The sequence below is a fragment of the Falco naumanni genome, chromosome 15 (genome assembly GCF_017639655.2).
Source record: "Falco naumanni isolate bFalNau1 chromosome 15, bFalNau1.pat, whole genome shotgun sequence".
Classification (NCBI taxonomy): Eukaryota; Metazoa; Chordata; class Aves; order Falconiformes; family Falconidae; genus Falco; species Falco naumanni.
Window position 1 is genome coordinate 6603784 of NC_054068.1, and position 15758 is coordinate 6619541.

Consider the following 15758-nt stretch of genomic DNA (forward strand, 5'->3'; position numbering starts at 1 on the left):
AAAGGAAAATACCGTGTGGCTCGGTCCATGCCTGCACACTCCAGTCGTCCCCGCTGCGTGCCAACATGTCACAGGTGCACACCACAAGGGACAATGCAGCAAATGTAATTGGGAGGCAGGTGGCGATAGCTTGGACTCTGTAACACTTCCATCCCAAGGTGCACTTGTGCATCTGTTAGAAAGTGAAGTCATTTTTTCTTTTTTTCTTTTTTTTTTTTTTTTTCCTAATTCAGTTGGTTTAACAGAGATTTGAGCCATAGGAAAACATTCCCCAACTCCTAAATACAACAGCGAGAAAGTTACCAAAGGTCCTTGGAGACCGGGAGTGATGTGGGGTGGTGGCTGCTGAGCTCAGGGAAAAAGTGAGGGCTTGTAGGTTGACGTAGAAGCGGGTCAGCTGTCTTTAAGAAACTTGACAGGTCTTTTCCCTCCTTCACTATCGCTGTAATATCAGCACAAGGTTTTTCTGTTTAGATATCAGCCTTTTGTAATCACATTAGCATGGCGTGCTCTGGCCGGGCTGCTCGCTCGCATGTGCTCAGCCTTCCCTGCATCTTTCCAAGAGCCAGAGCCGAGCCTCTCATTATGGGAACCTTTGTATTTCTGCTCCGGGTCCTAACAAACGGTGTTTATTCCCTCTCTAAAACAATGAAGGGACCCCAAACGCTTGTAGTCTTGTAGGGAGCCTGAAAGCAAATCTTCCCGAGCCGAACTGCAGCGATCTCTGGGGTGGAGTATGACAGCTATAGCGCGGCGTACAGAATCCTGCTATAGGAAAGGGCCACCAGTGCCAATTCTGGGTAAAACTGTGGGGAATGGGACTCAAATGAGCACACATGCAATGTTGCTGACGGGGGGAAATGAACAGCACAGTACTACAAAAATGCACGTAGGTTTTAGTAGCCTTTGGTGGACAAAATCCTGCTTTTATATGAAGGATATGTAAACAAGACAAACAGCATAAAAAAATGTATCACACGTTTTGAATGCCAAATGCTTCCTAATCCCTGGGAGAGGATTTTCCCTGGCTGTGTCAGTTCCTAACTACACTGCTCAACTCTCCTTTTAATCTGGAGTTGGATCCTGCCGTAATCCACAGCTATGTGGAGCGGTTTGGATGTGGAGCCGCTGGGAGGGTCCCTTCGCTCCTCTCCCAGGGTCTCTCCAGCCTCTCCCGGCGGTCTGCAGGCTGTGTCCTCCCTCTGTGTCCTCCCTCCCGCGTTTCAGAGCGACTCCTTGGCTGGCAGCGTGGCCAGGTTAACTGAGAGTGTAAGGTTTTGATAACCTGCAGCAAATGTTTTCTGTCTCCCAGAAGAGTGCTGTGCTGGAAAACAATTTCCAGAAGACAGAAGCAGAGATCTGGTTTCATTTTTGGTGCAGCTACTACAGTTCCTAGCTGTAAACCCTTATCAGTGGAGTCCTTGTATAGCTGCTCATCAGCAGAGATCCTGCAGGCGAACGCAGTATTATTGCTTCATCCCATGTGGCTTTTTTTATCAGTGCTGTTCTGACTTCTAAACCTTCTGGAGACACTGTAATTGGGTACTTTGAGTGGCTTGGCTTCTTTTACAGCACAAGTTAAGTTTTTAGACTGGGCTTTGGAAATAAAATAAAGTGATGTAAAGTAAAAGAAAACTAAATAATAAGATGTAACTATCAGAAGGAAAGAAATAAAGATCCTAATAAAGAAATCCTGTTTTTTGGAGTGATCTAGGACAGCTGATGGAGATTGACACTCTAAGTTACATGAATGTTTTAAACGTGTAAAGAATCCTTTATAGATTCAGCTGTGTTTGCTATCATGCACTTTCCAAATTGGGATACTGCAGAGCAGATTGTGAAATGATGATTTACATGACTTGAGGATTTTGCTCCCTGTGATTAAACACAATAGCACTTCCTTTGGTTCCCTTTAGAATGCAGTTTTTAAAATGTACTTAAATGTGTGTATAAATGTGTTGAAAATACAGGTTATTTCAACAAGAGTAAAAGTATCAGGCAGAAAGTGCATTACTGAGTGCTGTGTAAAGTACAGCTAAGCACCTCTAGAATTGCGGCATTCTAAAGGTGGAAATAAATGTTAAAATTACAACTAAGAAAAATATTCACTGTACCATTTTTTTCTGGCAGGAAAGTGAAAACATGGAGTTTTGTTGGCTCATTCTTCCTTTTGCAAAGGATTTAGTGTTGAGCTTTTACCTAGCTACATGATATACTGCAGTGAAATGCACAGAAATTTGGGATTAGATATGAGTTGTAACATCGAGTAAATTTTATGTTGAGAAATTTAGAGCGTGCCAAACGGCTAGCTGCATGGACAAAAGACTAACATGAATAGGTTAGAGAATTATTAGCCTCTAATAATAGATGATATACTATATATCAAGTAATGACTACTTACTATCCTGCATTTATCTGTTACATGATGTCCTTTTTAATTACCTACCCTGCCACCACGGAGGCCAGCAGCTGGTGCAAGAAACACTGCAAAGCTCGTGCCTTCTTCCTTCGTAAAAGGGAAATATACTCACAGTCTGTGCCCTTGTAGTTATTAGACATGGGTTTCCCGGGGCGGGGGGGGGAAGGGAAAAAGCATCTGAAGCATGTCTTTTTTGGACAGGAGTTTTTAAGGAAGGTTGTCTGACTGAAATCTTTTTCAACGTGCTTTGAGCTGATGGAAAGCAACATTCCACCAACTGACCCTGACTGTAGCTCTTCCCCTCAGATTTTTATTCCTTCTGCTGCTTGTCTAGGTGAGAATCAGATAAAAATAGATTGTTAGATTGCCGTAATGAGCATTCACCATCCTTAATTCAGTAGCACAGTATAGCAGGGGGAGGGCAGGGTTTTTTAACTTGGTTTCCTAAGGAAATGAGGCATATAGCATCCCACCACCCACCCACCTGGACCCAGTCTTCTCCTAACAAGGTGTGAGCACCTTGCAGGTGGGTTTGAAAAGGGAAGGACGTCTCAAACATTACAGAGTCCTCAGGAAAATCAAAGTGAGTGCAAGGAGAAGCTCCACGTTGGTGTCTCTTCTGGGACCAGGTAAATTCAGTCTTTATCCCTGCTGACGGCAGCCCACAGCCAGCCGCATCCCCTGCCTGCTGGGGAAGAGCAGGATGGAAGGAGCTGGGCTTTGGGGTGGGCAGCCCAGGGTATAACCAGGGGAAATTGCCTCTCTTCTCACAATTTGTGTTTTGGTAGGAGCATAAATTTTCATGTTGCACTAATTCTCCCCAGTGTAATGCGAGCGAAGGCAGCTGCCCCTGATGAAATCAGGGCAGAAAGAGGAGCTGGCTTGCTCTCTGGGAGCAGGACAAAGCTCACCTGAAAAGTTTGCTGCTGTGCTTTTGGACCTGCTGTGCTGCCGTGGACCCTTCCACTGCTTTGCCCCCCAAAGAGCAGCTCCCCTCTGTGCTCCCCTCCTTCCATCTGCTCCCACACCTACTGCTCTCGGAGCTGGCAGCGCATTAATAAAAAAATGTAAGTTTTATGGGACAAAGTAAATAAGGCAATTCATATATCATTCCTAAGACACACAGAAAGGAGGCAGAGAAAAATAACCATCCAATATTTTATATGAGGATATTTCCATGAGTCAGCTCGTTTTCAGGTTTCTGGGCTTCCAGCTGCAAGCTCTGCTGTGTTGGCTTATCTTCTACTTGAGGCCTGGCATGTGCCAGAAGTAGCTTATAATTGGCTGTGTTTCCCTTTTGTAAATGGTAATAATAGGGCCTTTATCAGCAGAGAATGGCGAAAAATTTGGATGTCTTTAATTTCATCACAACTCGTAATTTTTTTCAAGCCTAATATTACACGAATAGATCCCAGAGCTCCTTGCTCTGGTTGCAGAACTGGCAGCAAAGGGGGTGATTTTCATAGGTGGGATATAGAACTGCCCTTCAAACGTTCCCTAAGCGGTGGCCCTAGGACTGAATTTATCCTTTAACCCTTATGACGTGTGGTTCATTAACCTCTAGGCTTATGGAAAGTTGCAGTTGTTGCTGCTCAGCTTGGCTGAGAGGGGCTGATGCATTTCTTGTGGCAGCCCTGGTGTTTATTGCAGGGCAAAAATGTGAGGCATTTACAATGTATTTTATTCATTTGAGGTTTTCAATGAACTCACCTCAGTCTTCTATGCTTCTCCTGAGGTTGCTTCCTGTGGATTTCAAAATTACTAAATTTAACTGGGGGGGGGGAAAAAAAAAAAAAGCTGCTCATTCAATGTCATTTCTGAAGGCAGCTATGTGAGCTTTAGAGAAAGTGAATTTTACATTTGTACATGGGAGAAGAGTTTGGTTGGTCACAGGCGTAGGAAGGATGTTGCAAGATTTTTTTGGCCAGTCACAATTTGAATTTTGAATGAATTCTGTCAAGCTGGTTAAAAAAAAAATAGTATGGAAATACATCGTTTGGTGCATTCAAATCACTAATATGTTTGAGGTGATCTGCAATCTGCTCAGAGATGTCCTGCAAATAGGAAAGATTTCACATCTGTTTAATATATTCTTTTTGAGGAATTAATTGTCCACCGGCACCAACAAGCGTGGGGGATGGAGGAGTGGAATGGGAGCGATTTGCAGTTCTTAGTGGGAATTAGTGGCATGACTATACTATAACAATCATAATTAAGCTTTGTACTTGAACAGTGCCTTTCCTTGGGGAATGTCAAGGCACTCTGTCAAATTTATGGGGAAATCCCAGGGAAATGAGTGATTTCCCTGCAGATCTGCAAAAATCCAGTGGCGGAGCTGCGAGTGGACCCCAGGTCTCCATGCTCCTGGAGGCTGGCTCCAGCTGGCAGCAGCAGCTGCCGTACCCCTCCATCATGGCCCGGGCAGGACTCGGGGGGCTCCAAGCTTGCCAGTGCCACGCAGCGCAGCCCCGGGGGTGCTTTTGGGCAGTGTGGGTGCAGGTGGGTGCTGGGGGTGCCCTCCCCTGGTGTGGGGGTGCCCGCAGGGCTGCACAGCGGGGAGAAGGTGCAGGCAGGGACAGGCAGCGCACAACAGAAGGGCCCTTTCGGCAGCAGCCTGGGCTTAAATGAGCTGCAAATAACAGTGGGAAAAGGTACTCCAGCATTGTGTATCCTTAGGGAAGTCCTGACTTCTCCAGGCCTCAATTTACCCACCGATATATACAGTTATTATGATGTGCTGCAGGAGGGCTTGTGGAAATGGATTCATTATGGCAAAAAGAATGAAATATTTGGGAATCTTAGCTAGGGATGTGGTGCATTCACCATCTTTTGAAGTTTTTCGAGGCTGAAGCCCTTAATGGTAAAATATGTCCTACTTTATCTCAACATCTAGAATTCATGCAAGAAATATAGGGGGAAAATATTTGTCATGAAGGAGGAGCTGATAAGATGATCACAGGGGTCTGTTCTGTTTAAATGGCACAGATTCTGCAGGGATTTTAATGTTCCAAACACGCTTTGAGATCTTCAGAGGCAAGGTCCCTTTGGACTCAATAGGATGAATTAGCCTCCTCGAGTAAGCTGATTTGAACTCTGGGCATAAGACAAGGAACGCATGACATTATTATTATTAAGGGTTGGTTTGTTCCCTTGGCTGTTTCACCGGTTTGTGCAGGCTGGTAAAAAACCGAACAAGTTCACTGGACTCCACTGGCAGAGCAGAGCCGACAGTAAGTTTTTCATCTAAGTGCCTGCAGAGGATGACAAAGTGTTTAAAAGACAACTGGACTTGTATTATTGAGCATGTTAAAAGTAAATGGTAAAACCTTAAATGGTGATTTGGTGTTTTACTGGAACCGCTAAAGAGATTAAAAAAACTAGCGACTCCATGCTGAAAAGCACAGCGCCAGCAAAAATACCCGTATTTGTGCTGAATAAATCCTCTCCCTCCTGGGGGCAAGCTGAGTGTGAGCAGGTATTGGCCTCTGTTGTAAGGTCCAGGCTGTGCACCTGGCTCGAAGACAGGCAAACGACTGTTTCTGGGTGCGTGTGAAGGAGCCTGCCAAGAAGCAACGGGCAGTGCTCCTCTGGATGGGAGCACGTGGTATTTGAGCAGGAGCTGAGTTGTTGCTGCTGTGCAGAGAAATCCCTCCCCTCTGCCTCGGGACGAGGGGTCCCGGCAGCAGCATTGCAAGGGGTGTCACTGTCCCGTGGTGCTGCTGACATCTCCGCGAGCCTCAGGGCAGAGGCCCAAGGGTATCCCACCAGAACTGGGACAGTTGGCAATCCTCGTTCTTGTGCAGACTGTGTGAAATGCACACCATTCCCCAGAGCTTACAGGCACAGTTACAAACGAAGCAAAGATGGCAGGAATGACATTCCCTTGCTAATTATAGTATGGTCCCATCTGTATATTTGGTGTTATGTCACCGACTCCAGCCTGCTTTTTTCTAGCAGGGAAATACTGCTGTAGGTCAAAGCTCAGCACAAAAGGCTCCAGACCTCTAGTAGTGTTATATTTACTTGTTTAATGGGGGCAAACCAGCCACCACTCTATTTTTAAGGGCTATCGGTTGGAAAACTGAGAGCATGTTGGCTAAGGTGCTTTTCGGGTAACTCAGCAGTCCATATTTAAAAGCACTTAGGTATGCATAAACATGACGGAGTACAGTGGTTGCACATTTCATTGAACCCCGCTGGCTCCGTGAGCAGCTCCGTGGGCGAAGCTGTGAGCCCGGATCCGTCCCTCCCGCATGGAGAAGGTGGGAGAGCTCCCACCAGCTCCCTGGCCCTCAGTGTTGCTCTGCAGGCTTTTTTTGGTGCAGTGAATAGTCTGGGGAGAGTTTGGGCTGTAGGACTTGTGCTACACCCTCCAGCGATTCCCCCAAAAGTTAGGAGGACAGAAGCCACCCTTGCCACCCTTCTGGATCACCCCATAGGGTGTTTCCATTCTGTCCTCTATGAGCTTCTAGAGGCTATCATGAGTCCTCCTTGGAGCCCAGATACAGTCCTGGACTTCACATCCCTGTTCCTGTTGCTGGAGTTTCCAGGGTCCTGTTCATAAAATCAAGATATACGGTTGTGATATAAGACCTTAAATTTGCCCATGTAAGGTGTCATGAGTATCTCTGGAGGAGTGCATGAGGTGCTTCGCTCTTGCACGTTGTACTTGTGAGCTGTGTTGGTGAGCCTCGTGCTAAATCATATAGAACGGAGATAATTAGCGTAGAGATGGGAGCCTCCAAATCTCATAAGATTAAAGAGTTCTCATAACTTTTACATTTATTATATAGTCCAATTAACATATTTCTTACTTTATAGTCTGTATTGCCCTGTGCAGTGTTGGAAATCCAAAAATAAGATCATTTTGCTAAAACTCAAAAGCCATGAAATGAAAATAGACCAGAAACTGAAGTAAAACCAGGTGTTCCTAATGTAATTCACTGTTTTGGCTAAAAACATTGAACAAAACAGGGAAACACCATAAATAATGGCAAAGAAGCTAAAGTCTGAAAACCACCCACCTTACTGGTTGTAACAGAAGTAAAAGGAATTTTTAAAAATGTGTTACGTAAGGTTTTAAGCCAACCTGAATGCAGGCTTATATGGGGAGGCAGAGGAGCAGTGTGCAGGGTTGCAGCTCTCAGAACTTGCACCTGGATCTGTCCCCTAAGCTTAAAGCCCCTCTCTGCCTGGTGGTGTCCTGATGCATCGCAAGGATGTTCAGTGGGATGTGCGTGGCAGGAGGGGAAGCAGTCATCAGATGTCTTCACGGGTGAGGGGCTGAAACACGAAGGCCGCAGTATCTCATAAAGTCAAGGAGAATTTGTACCAGCAGAAATAGGCTTTGGTTCCTTGTCATGCAGGAAGCCGTTGGTGGAGCAGGAATTTAACAAGTTCACAACTTAACAAGTCCCAGCCTAGTGTCTGGACTACCAGAATAGATTTTTTTCTCAAATACCCCCAAACGCTCAATGCTTTTGTCAAATTTCTGTCTCTCTGTACCCAGTGTCAGCCTCAGCTTAACTTCTCACAAGCAACCAACCTGTGCTCCCTGTTATGAAAGCAACCTCCTACTGTCTTGTATATTAATTCTGTGCTTGTGGGGCATGGTAGAGGTTAAATCTTCTCTGCCTGACATGGTAATTTTCATTGCTTTCATTTTTTGGGAACTTTCTCCAAGTTTCTGAAAAGCTTAGCACAGGCTATGAAGGCTCCACCTCTTTCTTGGCCCTGTAACCCGTGAGCAGTTCAGCTGAGGCTAGGGGATTTGTGTATAATGATTTGGAAAAGTTGTGAGTATAAATAGAAAGGAATTTGAGATGTTTTTCCCCTCTGTAATTCAACACTCAATAGCTTCCCCTTCCACCCTGCACATAAGGTGCTGTACCAAAACCATGGAAAGAATTTGTGGAGCTTCAGATCAAGGAAGTTCATAAGCTAGAAGGCTTTTCTCTTGCTTGCTCTTTTTTGAAAATCTGATAATATCATCTCCTTTGGGGAAGCGCACGGCCAGAGGACCTTACAGATTTTCACCAGATCTGCTCACCAGGAGCATTTGCTCCAAGGCACGGCGGCCAGGGCAGCCCTCTGACCTCCCCTTGTGCACAGTGTGGAAAGGGCAGGAGCCTGGAATAAATGTTCAACCTGGCCTTTTTCCTTTCTTTTTCCTTCTTTCCCTTCCTGGTAGCAGTTACCACTGAGAGAACATGTTCAACCTGCTCTAAGCTCCAGCCTCAGCTTGCTTTTGCCTTCCACATCTCCTGGGTGTATGAGGGCATGGCATCAGGTTGCAGCATATCTTGGCCCAAGCGCTGTGGTGATGTGCCCATCAGCCTGGGGTCAAGCCCCAGTGCAGGCATCCCGAGCTCAGAGGTTGCCCTCACATCTGGCAGCAGCGCTTGGCACCGGGGAGCCCCTGGCCCAGGCAGCTCAGCAGCAACAGGCTGGCTTCGAGGTGCCCCTTGGGTTCCTTTCCTCTCCATAGTCATCTTTGTCTTAATTTCTCCCCTGCTTTAAACCCTGCACACAAATCCAATGTAAACCTTAAAAAGCCTCACTTAATCTAACAGAAGTGTCAGCTTTTAGCGGTATCGGTGCAGATTCCCCGTAGCCCCCGTGATTTAAGCGCGGTGATGGGTCTCGGTTCTGTGCTTCGTTCCCAAAGCCTGATTTGAACCCCGTTGTGCAACTCTGCAGCAACACAGACTCGGGCGCCGGCGAAGGGCGATCACAGCGTGTATTTGTGTATGTTCATTGCCAGGCGTTTGATATACGGTTTCATTTTTGAGTCTCAACTTCATTTTGCACCATGATATTCGGGCATGCAGATTTGCAAATCAGACCCTGGCAGTATCATTTAAAGAACCCTCAATGCTTTCAGTAAAAACCTGAGTAAGTATTTATTATATTTAGAGGCAATTCTGCTTATTGTCTCTTCATACCAGTAAGCTTTTCACTGACCTAGATTTTGCTATTCCATTTTCCATTTGTTGTCCCACGTTACATTTGCATGGGAGCAAAGTCTTTTGTCTCTTCGTGTTCTCTTGCACTTGCTATTTCATCTACCAGCCAAAGTCACACTCGCTGGCCTGTGATGGTGTGAACAGCTTCGCTGGAAACGATCATATCGTTGAGGACCCTGGCTTCGAACGAGAAGTAAAAAGCTATTGTAGGTGAATCCTTAGGCTGGAGGACCAGCCAGCAGCAGCAGAACATGCAGAGAGGAAAGGTTTCTGTGTTTTCCAGCAGTAGCAATTTATAGAAAAAGAAGAAACGTGGGACAGTCAGAAACTGGCTTCCTTTCAGCTGGAGGGAGTAGTCCTCTCCCTAGATGTATGTTACAAGTAGCACTAAAGACACAAAACTACATCTTGGTTTTAATCCTTCTCTCAGTTTTAACGTGTCATTAAAGAGATACCTGTATTGACAGGAAGAGTTGTAATGCTTTTGGGGAGTTGTTATTATCGTATTACACGATGGTGGTGTTTATTGCGGTAGTGCCTTAGGGCTGAATTTACAAACATTGTGGACAGATTACACGGGTATTATGCTGCGCATAAACATTTTGCTGCGTGTTCGTGTTGAAATCCTGTGAACTGGACAATGTAAACAAATTAACATTATCAGGGTAAACTTGTTTTTTAAGTCAACTTTCCCTGCAGATTATACTTGGCCAAAGGACACTTGCTGTAACTCTCACATCTCCTGCGTCTCTACTGTGCTGAAAAATGTTTTTACTAGCACGTTAACCAAAACCTCTTCCTTTTTGGAAAAAAAAGCAGGCATGTTTAAAAATGCATTTGATCTGACTAGCTAGCATATTTTTAAACACGACTGTGTTATGTTTAACAGCGTGTTAGCATATGTCAATTAACTTGTTTCCGCGGAGTGCTGACAGAAGTGCCCCCGCCGCCGTCGGCCCCAAGGGGCTGTGGAGCTCAGCCGAGTCAGCAGAAGGGAGCGTGTGCCCACAGCTCCGGCACTCGGCACCGACCTTGCGCAGGCACTATGAGGATGCTGGACTTTGCACCGGAGCAGTGGATGTGGAGGCGTGCCTCCTGCCAGCTGCAGGCGGGGGGTAACCCCTCGTGGGAGTCCCACTGGGGCTCATCCGTCAGCACCCCGAAGAGCGTCTCCTCTGGGCGCACACGTGAGCGGCGGGGCTTTCGCTGCACGCGGCGCCCTTCCAGACAGAATAAATAGAGATTTTTTTCTCACGCTGTTGTGAGATCGCACTCCTTCCCTGTGCCAGATATAGACGAGATGGAGGAGAGAAGATGCACGTGCATGTGGCCCCTGGGTCTCTGCTGTGCCCAGCCCGGGTGGTGGGGGTGGCCGTGTGTGGCTGGGGCACTGTGTGTGCCGAGTCGTGCCCGCAGCCATGCAGGCTGCTCACCTCTCTGCTGCTCCAGACCATGCCGGCCAGTGCAGAGGGAACGTTTAAAACCATTGTAGGAAGCTGCAGTGAGATTTGTGCCTGGGAGGCTGGCATGTGCTGCTCGATAAAGCTGTGGAAGAGTATGAGCTACGCAATCTTTTCCTGTTAGGACCTTCTTCTGCATCCTGGCCGTGAAATTGTACGTGATGAGAAGTAAGCGGGGCAGGACGAACACAGGTCAGGTCTCAGCAGCAGCGTGCCACAGGAGTGCGCGCTGTTTTCCCACGAGGATGCACGAGTGCCGGTCCAAGCATGGTGGCTGCAGAAGCCCAGGCAGAGGTTTGGCAGGGGCTCATCTGTTACTGCATGCGCAGAGGGTTTGGGAAAGGTAAATCCATGGGCATGCAGAAGGCAGAGGAGGTGGCTCAGGGTCTGCGTCCCCGTGCCTTGCTGCTGCAGGCTGCCTGAGGTACCCGTGTCCCAGCTGGACCCCGCAGCCAGGAGTAGCCCCTGGGCAGACAGACCCACCTTTGCTCCCGTTCATTATCCAGGGGATCTGGGCAATCTGCCTTTTTCATTTCATGATTAGGAAATGCATGAATGATTCCTGTGTGCTCTGGGACAGCGTGAGCAGGATTGGTAGGAATACCTAGCATAGACGGTGTCCAAAAATAGGTCCCTTGTCCTGCCAATGTCTTGCAAATGTCCTTAACTTTCCTGCCCTGGGAAGGAACTCCTGGCACCCCACAGGACAGGAGAGTTTTTCCATTCACTTCGGTGGGTGCGGGATTTCATTCTGCCTGATAGATCTGTGGATTTTAAAGGGGCTGTGCACCAGGCACAGTTGAGCTCTTTGCAGGGTTGAAGTGCTTTATATTTTTAGCATTGACATGATGATCATGAGGGAAAAGTGTATGTTTTTCCCCTGCTCAGAGGGCATGGTCAGACGTGCTGCTCTGCTAGAGCTGCTCAGGGTCAAGTTGTTACTGGCCCTGGACCATTTCTTTGGGGTGCTGCACCTTCCTACCATGCAGCTCGGCTGCTTTAATTGGTGTTGTGAAGCTGACCCACACCAGCCAAAACACGTTTTTGGAAGTGGGGTTTTATAAATAGACTGTGCAGACAAAGGGTGTCTGCTCTGGTGTGGTTACGGGGCCGGGGAGAGGAGCTCGGGGCAGGGGAGGGAGCCCAGCAGCTCCCAGTAAACTGGCACAGCCCTCTTTGCAAAAGAGCGACTGCGGTGCTGGTGGAGCCTGTGGCCAGCCCTCGGCAAAGGGAAGGACGAGAGGCCACGACCCGGGGTGTGGGTGCTCGGCTATTTTCCCCCTGTGAGACTGGCTCCCAGACCTTTGCTCATGCAAACCCTGACATATCCCGCATAAATGAGTAGCTGGAAATTACGTGCTCCCTGCCTGGTTTGGGCTGGGGTGGATTTCACCTACTGGGCTCAGAGAGTAGATTTTGCTACTGAGTGTAATTAAGAGCATCAGAACCTGGCGCTGTGGGATCTAGCCTATCCCTGGTAGTCAGGGTGATTGACATTGGATCTTTTGATTTCTTCAGAGGCATCATAATTTTTCAAACTTATTATTAATTACAAGTGCATTAATCTCTGAGTAGTATTAACAGTATTTCAAAATATTATAATTTTATCTGATCTGACCCACTGGGAAAAAAAAAAAAGTAGTTTTGGATGAACTGAACAACTTTATAGACAGTGTGCTTTATAACCAGATGGATTGTCCCTAGTTAGTTCCATTTCTATCTAATATTGGTGGAAGATTAAAGATACTGATTCAATGGCTGTAAAAACTCACATTAAAAATTTGCAGTAAGTGAGAAGAGGAAAATTTCATTAGAGGCATAAATTGTAACAACTGGGATGCATGCAACTTATTTTTAGTATTCTACTGACAGTCACCGTTGAAATTCTCTTTTTTTTCCCAATGTTTTCTTTTCTCAAAGTGAAAAAAAAAAAAAAAAGACCAAAATGACCTCTAATATTTTGAAATATAGAACTAATTACAGTAGGGAGTGATCCTGATCCCACTGAAGTCAACTGCGGCATTTTTTATGACATTGCAGGATAGTGCCTCTATTAAGAAATAATAAGGAAATGAGATACTTTAAAGAGAGAGGTTTAAAATGAACTGGCTCTGTTGGCCTCTTTTGTAAAAATACCTTAGAGCCACTTTTATCAAGTCAAAAGGTTCATTGAAAAGAGAGAAATTAAAAGATGCCGCTTGTGAAGCCTGGCAAAACATGAAGTTCGCAATAAATATCTCTCCAATCCAATTATAACATTCAAATCAGGAGAAAAAAATTATGAAATATAATGAAAGCTTTCTTTCCACTGAAAAACTACTTGGAGGTGTCCAGACCTAAGGGAATTTCCAAGTCAGCATTATAGTGGGGAAAAAATGTAATATAAATGAGAGTGAAATAATCAAATTTTTCTGGTGGAAATAAGTGCAGTTGTTTGATGTAATTTTGACACACAGCATAATTTCAGCATCAACACTGAAGTTTAAAGGATTAGTGTGTCTTCGTGAGATTTCTGTACAGAAAAGCTGTTCAATGGGAAAATCTAAATCAGACTTTGGTATGCACGTTGGGCCCTCTGCGATGGAAAGCCCTGTATTATATTCGTTGCAAATAGAAAAATAGAGATGACCCTTTTCCAGTAATTTCTAGGCACCCTTTCTACTTGAAAATCCCGCATGATTATGGCATATAAATCACAAGGCATGCGACGTGTGAATGTTTTCATGCTCACAAAATCAAACTTTGCTTTATGCCTCTAACACCAGCTCAGGCAGTTAAAGATGCTCGCTGGTTTTGACAGTGAGTTACACCGGGCTCATGTCACCCTGTTTATTGCAGATGTAATTTTTAATATCACGCGGATATATTCGAAACAATTAAAACAATTAAAGCAGGGCATGTCTTCGACATTTTACTCAATCCCATAGCCTCTGTGAAATATATCTGTAATTTTGGGTTCATTTCCAAATGGAGACAGATTCACACACCCTCACAGCCAAACTCAGCGCAAGAACCGACAATTAAATGAAGCCTGAGATCTAGTCCAAAGAAGGCATATACTCAATTTAATTTTTAAATAGCTTAATTAATAGTCTCAGTTAAAGCAAAGAAGTGAAAATGGGTCAAACTATGTAAACAACGGTTAGAAAAACACACTGTCCAGCCAAAGCATTGTAGAAGTGCTTTTAAGAAGAATGGTCTTTAAATTTAATTTAAACATGGTTTTCTAACTCGGGTAAAAGCCCAGTTCAGGCAAGGCCCAAGCCACGTTTTATGCCACAAAGAATTACCGAGCTATGCTGAGAGTTTATTTAGTCTTTGCTTGTTCTGAGGCTGTGTTTCACTCTGCAGTCATCATTTTCTCCTTGCTGTCAGCATGTTGTTACCTCTCGGCAGCTCGGAATTCACCGAGACCCTCGGTGTGTTCTGAAGGGGAGTTTAATCACCGACGGGACCTGTACGAATGCTACAAAACATTGTTCACAAATATTTACTGGAATTTTGAAATGAATTGGGGTAGACTCTGCTATTGCACTCTTAGTGTTTGCTTTCTGCAAACATTCAGGTTCAAGTTCTTATTGACATGGCTGTGATGGATGGGTTCCCTTACATAAGTCTCAAGGCCAGGAGGGTGCTCTTGCGCCGGAGCACTCGGGGAATAGAGGGAATGCCACGTGCCTTATCTGACCAGCCATCACAAACTAGCAGCCCTCAAATAATGGGAAGATACAACTGGTGATTGAACTTACAGTTCCTGAATTCCAGACGGACAAAATTTATAAAAATCAGAAAATTTCTCTTGCTGTTGCAGAGAACATCTGCATACAGAGAAAAAAAGATGTTCTTTACTCAAAAAATAGTTTTTGCAAAATTTTTCTTCTGTTCTTAAGTGTCAGCTTAAATGAAACAAGGGTAAAATAATTTGAAAGTGGTTGAGAATGTTGTTTTTAAGAATCCTTTTATTTCTTATGCAGCAGCATTTACATGCCTGCCTCTTTGTTGTTTGAGGCTTCTGCTCCAGTGAGGACAGTGAGCTCTTTGCAGATTTGCTGATTTACAGTTAACTTCCAGGGCCTCAAGTTTTTGGTTAGAACAACTGAAAAATTTTGACTTGGTTTGGGTTTTGTTTGCTTTAATCCAATTAAGTTAATAAAAAAAGAAAGGCAGAAGAATGAAGAAAATGTATAGGTGATAAATATCAGGACTGGCTCAGGTTTGGTATGATGGTGCATTGCTTTAGGAAGATGTCCCCAGATCCCCTTCGGCAGCATCTCTTACCGGTATGATGAGCTTCAGGAGTTTGAGCCTGTATTTTGGCCAAGTTGGATCACATGAAAACGTTCCCCAGATTCCCCTGTTGCACCTCAATGTGTGCAGCGCACGTCATGCAGCGTAAGTTGGTGACGTCTGAAGGTGTCACTGCTCTGTGCCAGCCATCCCCTTGGGAGCTCGAGGTCAGGCCTTGGGGAGGGAATCCACTGCTGGTGGCTTCTTGTGGAGTTCATGGCTGGAACTGAGCCATTGTTTCGGCCATCCTGATCTGAATGCTGTGCTTCCATTATGAAGGACAACATCTTCTGTATGGGATGGAAACCAGATGGTTCTTCTCACCACCTGCAGAACATCTGCAGAAGCAGAGAAACTTAACAAAGATCTTAATAATGAAGAACATTTTTTACTGATAGTGTTCAAAATGCAAAACCACAATGGGAGAAAATATCCCTTTTATGGAAAACAATCAAACAAACATTTTGGACTGAAGAACAGCCCAGATGAGCTGGCCTTCTCCAGCTTGTCCATGAAGTTAAATGTGTCAAAGGGTTCTTTGCTAGGCAAAGGAAAGATATAGGAGAGGATTTTATAAATGGCAGTTGGGCAATTAATGTTAACCATCAATATCAGAATGGCTTAGAT